Raw genomic sequence first — 8,636 nt, 5'->3', positions numbered from 1 at the left:
CTCATGGACTATAGCCCGCTAGGCTCATCTGTCCATGGGGATTCTCCAGGCAAGAATACTGGAGTGGGTTGCCAGGCCCTCCTCTAGGGGATCTTCCCAACCCAGGGATCAAAACCAGGTCTCCAGCATTGCAGGCAGATTCTTTACTGTCTGAGCCATCAGGGAAGACCAAGAATACTGGAGTGGGTAGCCTATTCCTTCTCCAGGGGATCTTCCTGACCCAGGAATTGAACCGGGGTCTCCTGCATTTAGGGTGGATTTTATACCAGCTGAGCTACCAGGGAAGGGTAAATGAAAGTCGCTCAGTCTTGTCTGACTCTTTGCAACCTCATGGATTGTACAGTCCAGGGAATTCTCCAGGCCAAAATACTGGAGTGGGTAGCCGTTCCCTTCTCCAGGGCATCTTCCCAACCCAGGGGTTGAACCCAGGTCTCCCACATTCCAGGCAGATTCTTTACCAGCTGAGCCACCAGGAAAACCCCATAGGTTACATGTTTTAGAAAAAAGTTTGGAATATATACACGAAACTGTTAATATTTGCATTTGTAGTTACTTTTGAGGGGTGGGACTAGGAGGATGAGAGACTTTAATTTTTGATTATAAATGTTTATATATTCAGTGCTTTTACACGTGTACATACTATTCGCATCATTTTGAAAAAACGATGACATGAGAATAGCTAAATTCAGAAACATATATTTAAGCTTTTAGTTACCTTTTCCTAAGTTTTAGGAGTCATCACTCAGAAAACATGTTTTCAAGGGAAATTGATAAAGTTAATCTGTTTCCCTTCGATGAAAGATGAAAAAGGTCTCAGAATTGAAAACCTATCTTACTTCTCTCGAAATACACTCTCCTAAGCCCTGGAGACAAAGGAGGAGTCTGGAACCTCTGACATCCCAAGGTTTCTTCATACCTCTCCACTGCTTCCTTTGGACCTCAGATAACGCAAAAAATTTAACTAAAGTGTGAGTGCTTTTCTTGAAAGGAAATGAGATTTGGTTATCAGATAGCTTTCCACAACCTGATGTGTGTACTTGGGGTTAAGTGCTGGTCACTATGAATAAAGCTCTGCGGCCCAGAAACTTGCTTTCTAAAGGTCAGCATTGGAAACATCTACCATTTTCCAGATGACAGTTCAGTTGATTAAAGAACAATGTTAATGAGCACTTGGGTTGGTTTTTTTCCCCAATGACCCAGATTGCCTTCCACACAAAAAATATTCTTCAACAACCAGACTGCATCACTAATTCCAGTTGGTTGCATCTTGAAATTACTCCACTAGTTGTCAGAGTTAGGGAACTAGAAGGTGTGATTGGTTACGTTTATCAGTTTGTTCATTCACTTATTCATATATTTCTTCATTGTCAGCAGTAAAACATAGTAGTTAGCAGTCAGCTGGTGGCTTTGGAGTCATAAATTCTTGGGTTTGAATTCCTGGCCTGACACTGGTTGTAGAATCTTGGCAGATGACATAACTATCTAAGCCTCCATTCCTGATCTATAAAATAGGGGCAGTTATCAAAAAGTTGCTGTGAGGATTTTTAGAAGAACATTTAAAGAGCCTAGCACAGTACCTGGTGGGGCTTCCCAGGTGGCTCAGTGGGTAATGAATCTTCCTGCAATGCAGGAGATTCGGGTTAGATGCCTGGGTCAGGAAGATCCCCTGTATCCTGGCAACCCACTCTAGTATTCTTGCCTGGAAAATCTCATGGACAGAGGCGCCTGGCAGGCTGCAGTCCATAGGAAAAGACCGAAGCAACTGAGTACTCACACACAATACCTGGTACATATCATATGCATAACCAAAGTTTACAACTGTCATTCATGAGTTTGTCATTAAAACATATATATATATTTATTTATTGAGTACATGTGGTATGCCAAATTTTGTGTCAGAATTTGAATTTTTAATATGGTTAGGATTTGATCCTGGCTTTTAAGAGGGTAAAATTTAGATCAGAGGTGAATTCAGGGGTTTCATGAATTTGGATAGGAAAAATAAAAACAACAACCCATATTTATTTTTCACTAACTTCCAACTGAACTTTAGCATCCTTTTAATTATGAATTTGGGCTTTCGTGGTGGCTCAGTGACAAAGAATCTGCCTGCCAATGCAGGAAATGCAGGTTGCATCCCTGGGTCAGGAAGATCCCCTGGAGAAGGAAATGGCAATCTACTTCCGTATTCTTGCCTAGGAAATCCCATGGACAGAGGAGCCTCAGTTCAGTTCAGTCTCTCAGTCGTGTCCGGCTCTTTGTGACCCCGTAGACTGCAGCACAACAGGCTTCCCTGTCCAACACCAACTCCTGGAGCTTGCTCAAACTCACATCCATCAAGTCTGTGAGGCCATCCAACCATCTCATCCTCTGTTGCCCCCTTCTCCTCCTGCCTTCAATCTTTCCCAGCATCAGGGTCTTTTCCAATGAGTCAGTTCTTTGCATCAGGTAGCCAAAGAATTGGAGTTTCAGCTTCACCATCAGTCCTTCCAGTGAATATTCAGGACTGATTTCCTTTAGGATTGACTGGTTTGATCTCCTTGCAGTCCAAGGGACTCTCAAGAGTCTTCTCCAACACCCAGCTCATCAATTCTTTGGCACTCAGCTTTCTTTATAGAGGAGCCTAGCAGGCTTTATCAGAGAAGGCAATGGCACCCCACTCCAGTACTCTTACCTGGAGATTCCCATGGATGGAAGAGCCTGGTAGGCTGCAGTCCATGGGGTTGGACATGACTGAGCGACTTCACTTTCACTTTTCACTTTCATGCATTGGAAAAGGAAATGGCAACCCACTCCAGTGTTCTTGCCTGGAGAATCCCAGGGATGGAGGTGCCTGGTGGGCTGCAGTCTATGGGGTCGCACAGAGTTGGACACGACTGAAGTGACTTAGCAGCAGCAGCAGCAGCAGCAGCAGCAGGCTTTATAGTTCATGGGGTCGCAAAAGAGTAGAACACGACTTAGCCACTAAACAATAACCGTAAATTTATACAATAAATTACAGACGTAGTCACAATGTATGTGACCTTGTCACCCACAGAAATCATGGACATTTTCATAACACATTGTAATTTTGCAGAGATTTTGAAGTTTTATTTTTTTTTTAGTTTTATTTTATTTTTAAACTTTACAATATTGTGTTAGTTTTGCCAAATATCAAAATGAAATTTTATATACACACATCATTGCTTCAAAATTATAATAGTTATTAGACTCACTGCTGGCTATGGGAATTGTGTTAATAAAGAAGCATATACATAACTATATCTCAAATTTGATAACTTGACAGCTATATATTAGTTTCTTTATTTTGTGGTCCTAAGTATTTTATCTTATGCATTTTAAAACAGTGTTTTGAAATGCATATATAACATACATCTACCATATATGAGTATATGGTAAATGTTTGAGGATGTCCATAAAAGCACTATTCAGAAAACTGAGAACAAACTACATCTTCGTCAATAGAAGAATGAATAAACCCGTGGCAGTATATTCATATGATGAGATACCACCCAGCAGTAGGACTGAATACACAATCGCTACATTCAGCAACATGGGTGAATTTCATAAACATGATTTGAGGAAAAGGAATCTGACATAAAATGGAACATACCGTATGACTCAATTTATACGAAGCTGAAAAACAGGCTAACTAATATCTGGAGTTAGACATCAAAGATAGTGTTTATCCTTTTGTGGGGAAATGGTTGGGCTGGTGTGTGGGGCTTTAGGATAATTTATTGGTCCAGATGTTAGCAATGTCAGTGTGTTCACGTCATACACTTATTTATAGTTGTTGTACTTTGATAAACATTTGCTTGAAAAAGAGATGTTCAGGGATTTCCCTAGTAGTCCAGTGGTTAAGACTTTGCCTTCCAATGCAGGAGGTTTGGGTTCAATCCCTTGTGGGGAGCTAAGATCCCACATGCCTTGGGTCCAAAAAACCAAAACATAAAACAGAAGTAATATTGTAGCAAATTCAATAAGCACTTTAAAAATGGTCCAAATCAAAAAATCTTTTAGAAAATAAAAGATAAAATAAAAGGAGGGGTCCATAGACTTCACCAGGCTACCATACACTTCACCAGGCTACCAAAGGAATTCACAACACAGAAAAAAATTAAGAACCTCTGGTCTAGGTGGAGACACAAATTCAGAGAAATTACTGTAATACGAGGTTTCATACACACCCTGGATGTTCCAGATCTTTCATGATCCCGGTATTCTATGGATCTATAATTCATACTTTTTGGACCAAGAATCCAATATTTTTATATGGAAAGGATGGTCACTGCAACTGTGGGAAAGGAACCACAAAGTACTGGGAAAGCACAGAGAAGGGAACCATTAATTTTGCCAAGAGTGCTCAGGAAGGAGTCTCATGGAGTGGGTGATATTTTAGTGGAGCCTCAAAGGATAAGTTGACTTTCAACTAAAGGACTTCCTGTCAAAGAGAGCAGCATCAGGAAAAAAAAAAATAGGAAGCATGCTGTTTGGAGAACATTGAGTCATCTGGTGTGGCTGGATCCTGGGGAAGATAATTGGGAATGGTGGGGGGAGGGGAAAGTGGGAGATACATGACAGACTGTGTATCATGCTAAGGGGAAGCAACCAATGCGGGCTATTTCTTTTTGCTTTGTATTGACAGAAAAGACATAAAGAAAGGTGCCTAAAATATAAGTGTGCAGCTTGATATATTTTCACAAAGTGATCACATCTGTTTTACTAGCACCCAGATCATGAGACAGGACATTAACAACATCCCAAAAGCCTCTTTGTGATCCCTCCTAGTCCCAACAATGATTCCCGACTTTACTGAGACATGATTGACATAGAAAAAGCTAAAATATTTAATGAATGTGACTCGATGAGTTTGGAGATATAAGTATACACCACTATCAAAGCCATAAACATATCCATTGCCTCCCAAAGTTTCCTCCCACTTCCTTTTTTTATAATTATCTTTGTATGTTGTGTTGTGAGAAAATTTAACATGGCACACTCCCTTAGCAAATTTTAAGTGTACAAAACAGCGTTGTTAACTCTAGGATCTACATTATATATAGTAAATTTCTGGTGGTGGTTTAGTTGCTCAGTTGTGTCCAACTCTTTGCAACTCCATGGACTATAGCCCACCAAGTTCCTCTGTCCACGGGATTTTCCTGGCAAGAATACTGGAGTGGGTTGCCATTTCCTTCTACAGGGGATCTTCCTGACCCAGGGATCAAACCTGCATCTCTTGTGTCTCCTGCTTGGCAGGCAGATTCTTTACCACTGAGCCACCGGGAAGCCCCATAGTGGATCTCTAGAACTTATTTAACTTTGCAGAACTGAAACTTTTCGCCCTTTGATTATCATATCCTCATTTCACCCTTCCTTGGCAACCACATTCTACTCTATGCTTCTATGAGCTTCACTATTTTAGCTTCCACATATAAGTGAAGTTGTGTAGTATTTGTCTTTCTGTGTCTGGCCTGTTTTGTTTAACTAATGTTCTCCAGGTCTGTTCATGTTGTCACAAAAGGCAACATTTACTTTTTTTTAAGGCTGGATAATGTTTGATTATATGTATATATCACAGTTTCTTTATCATTCATCTGTTGACAGGTGAACAGGCTATTTCCTTATCTTGGTTATTGAGAATAATTCTACAATGAACATGGAAGCTCAGGAACTCTTTGAAATCCTGATTTCAATTTTTTTTATTTTTTTGGGGGGGGATAAATACCCAAAGTGAGATTGCAGTACCATACAATAGTTTTATTTTTAACTTTTTAAGGAATTGCCATACCGTTTTCCATAGTGGCTGCACCCATTTACATTCCCACCAACAGTGTATTAAAGTTCCCTTATCTCTGCATTCTCACTAACACTTGTTATCTTAGGGGTTTTGTTTTTTTTAGTAATAGCCATCCTAACAGGTGTGAGGTGACATCTCGTGCTTTTGATTTGCATTCTCTCAAGATTAGTGATGTTGAACACCTTTTCACATACCTGTTGGCCATCAGTGTGACTTCTAACACCATAGATTGGTTTCGTTGGGTTTTGTGCTTTATTTAACATATGTACTATTTTGTGTCTGGCTCTTTTACTCATGTTAGTAAGTGAAATGTAACATCATTGTATGTAGTCATGGATCATTGCCACCTAAGTTTAAGCAGGGGAATGGCTTGACCTGACTTCTATTTTAGAAAAATCACTTTAGCAACTTGGAGGAGGGTGGATAAGATAAGAGACAAGTCCCATGCAGGGATCTAGAGCAATAATCTAAGTGAGAGATGATGAGGGCTTGACCCAGAGCTCAGGCAGTGGGAAAGGACAAGAGGCAGACAGATCATAGTCACCCTGAGCTCCGGAGAAGCAATTCAAAACATATGTTCCATACAGTGTCCTTCAAACACAGAGGAGAGTGCTCAGAATCAGATCAACATTAATTGACCATGACATTAGTTTGTGTGCTTGTCAAGACTTAAATGAAACAAGCTACATCCCTCTAAGACTCTATTGTCATAGATGACAGGAATGAGACAGACCAAAAGCCAAAACAATGTGGATAAATGAAGACTGTCCCTTGAGATGTTAGTGACCTCAAATGATATCCGAGGAGTTTTGCAGTTGAGCTATTTTTCTTAAATTTCTGTTGAGCTGTGGAGCTTCAATATAAAATATAGATTAGTTAGAAAAATAAAATCAAGATTGGAGAGACAATAGAAATAGGGGAGAATTTCAGCATAATGTTGGGAGAAACGAGACGGCTGAGGGTATGAGATGGGTGTGTAGGATGAAGAGATGGAGAGATAGTTGGCAAAGCTTGCAGTGAGAGCCTTTGTCTTACTGGTCATGCTTCTCAAACTCAGGAATGCATAACCCTGACAACTTGTCAGGAGGAACTTGAGTCACCTGATAAATATGGTACATCTTGCTGGAGTGTCCCCAGGGTTGAAGAGAAGGATGCCACGTATATAAAAGTAAACAACATGTTATGGAATAGAATATAAATTTTATGTGAAGTATCAAAATAAAACACCAGATTTAAATAATTTTTTAGCCAAAATGCTTACTCATTCAGCCCCAATGTTCCCCTTTCCATTCAGTACATGAAATTTAGAGGAGAAGTTTTAAGAAGCCTCATCTCAGCAGCAAAAAAAAAAAAAACAAAACCCTCATCTCCTTCACTCCCAGCTCCATGCTGTACTCTATGATGCTAGGACCTCCACTGAGCTCTTTTCCAGACTGGGTGTTGCTACTCATTCAACAACATTCCTTCCTTTACTCATTCATTCCAACAATATTAAGTAAGAGCTTACCACACACCAGGAGCTGAGAGATGTTTTTCTCCTATATACTATCATAAGCTCCAAAAAGGACTGTGCCTTAAAACAAACAAACAAACTTTAACATTTGCCAAATCTTGCATATATCAGATGTTCTGTTTGTGGACATTAAATGAAATGGGATCTTTGCAAAAATCTGAGGAGGAATTAGGAGAGAGACAATAAAAGAGAGAAAATGGGATAAGCATGTGTGAACTAACTGCTAACTATTATGAATCACACATATTGTTTCACCTATGAACTACTCTGAGATAGACTATACATTATATCCACTTTATAGCCAAGGAAATTGAGGTTGAGAATGAATAGGGTAACTTGTTTGAAGTAATACAGCTAGTGACAGAGCACAGATTCAATCCCAGCTTTGTCTGACGCTAAAGTCTATGGAGAACATTTATGGAAGTATAAAACGCATATACCCTTTGACCCAGTAATTCTACTTCTAGAGGAATTTATCCTCCTGATACTGTGATGTATAATAAGAAACATATATTTGGTCTACATCCCATTTCTGGCACATAGCTCCTGGAGCTCTTGGAATTATCTGAGTGATGGGAGAAATAAAGATGTCTCTTGTTATGTTAATGAGGTGACTCCTGTACCACACCTACGAATGCAGTCTGGGTGCCAGTGAAGCAGACCATGTGATCAGAGGCCTGTGAGTCACAGCCCCTTTCCTCTCCCTGCCTTGGGCTTAATCACTAGCGAACAGCGATCTTCATGCCTCTGTAAAGAAGCCTCCCTAAAAGCTCAAGAAGGATGGGGTTCAGAGGGCTTCCTGCCTGGTGAACATGTAGATATTTGGAGATTTCAGAGCGCATAGAAGCTCTGTGCTCTTTCCCCACACCTTGCGCTATGCACCTCTTCAGTCTGGCTGTTAGTGATCTGTATCCTTTTATAATAAACCAGTATTCTAGTAAGTGGGCTTCCCTGATAGCTCAGTTGGTAAAGAATCCACCTGCAATGCAGGAGACCGTGGTTTGATTCCTGGGTTGGGAAGATCCCCTGGAGAAGGGAAAGGCTACCCACATCGGTATCCTGGCCTGGAGAATTTCATGGACTGTATAGTCCATGGGGTTGCAAAGAGTCGGGCATGACTGAGTGACTTTCACTTCACATTCTAGTAAGTAAAATGTTTCTCTAAGTTCTGTGAGGCCGCTCTAGCAAATAAATTGAACCCAAGGAGGGAGTCATTGTAACTTTGAATCTACAGTGGTCAGTCAGAAGCATAGGTCAGAAGCATTTGGAATTGTGACTGGTGTCTGAAGTAGAGGACTGAGCCCTTTAACCTGTAGAATCTGA

Source organism: Bubalus kerabau, chromosome 22 (genome assembly GCF_029407905.1).
Source record: "Bubalus kerabau isolate K-KA32 ecotype Philippines breed swamp buffalo chromosome 22, PCC_UOA_SB_1v2, whole genome shotgun sequence".
Taxonomy (NCBI): domain Eukaryota; kingdom Metazoa; phylum Chordata; class Mammalia; order Artiodactyla; family Bovidae; genus Bubalus; species Bubalus kerabau.
This window is presented reverse-complemented; position numbering follows the sequence as displayed.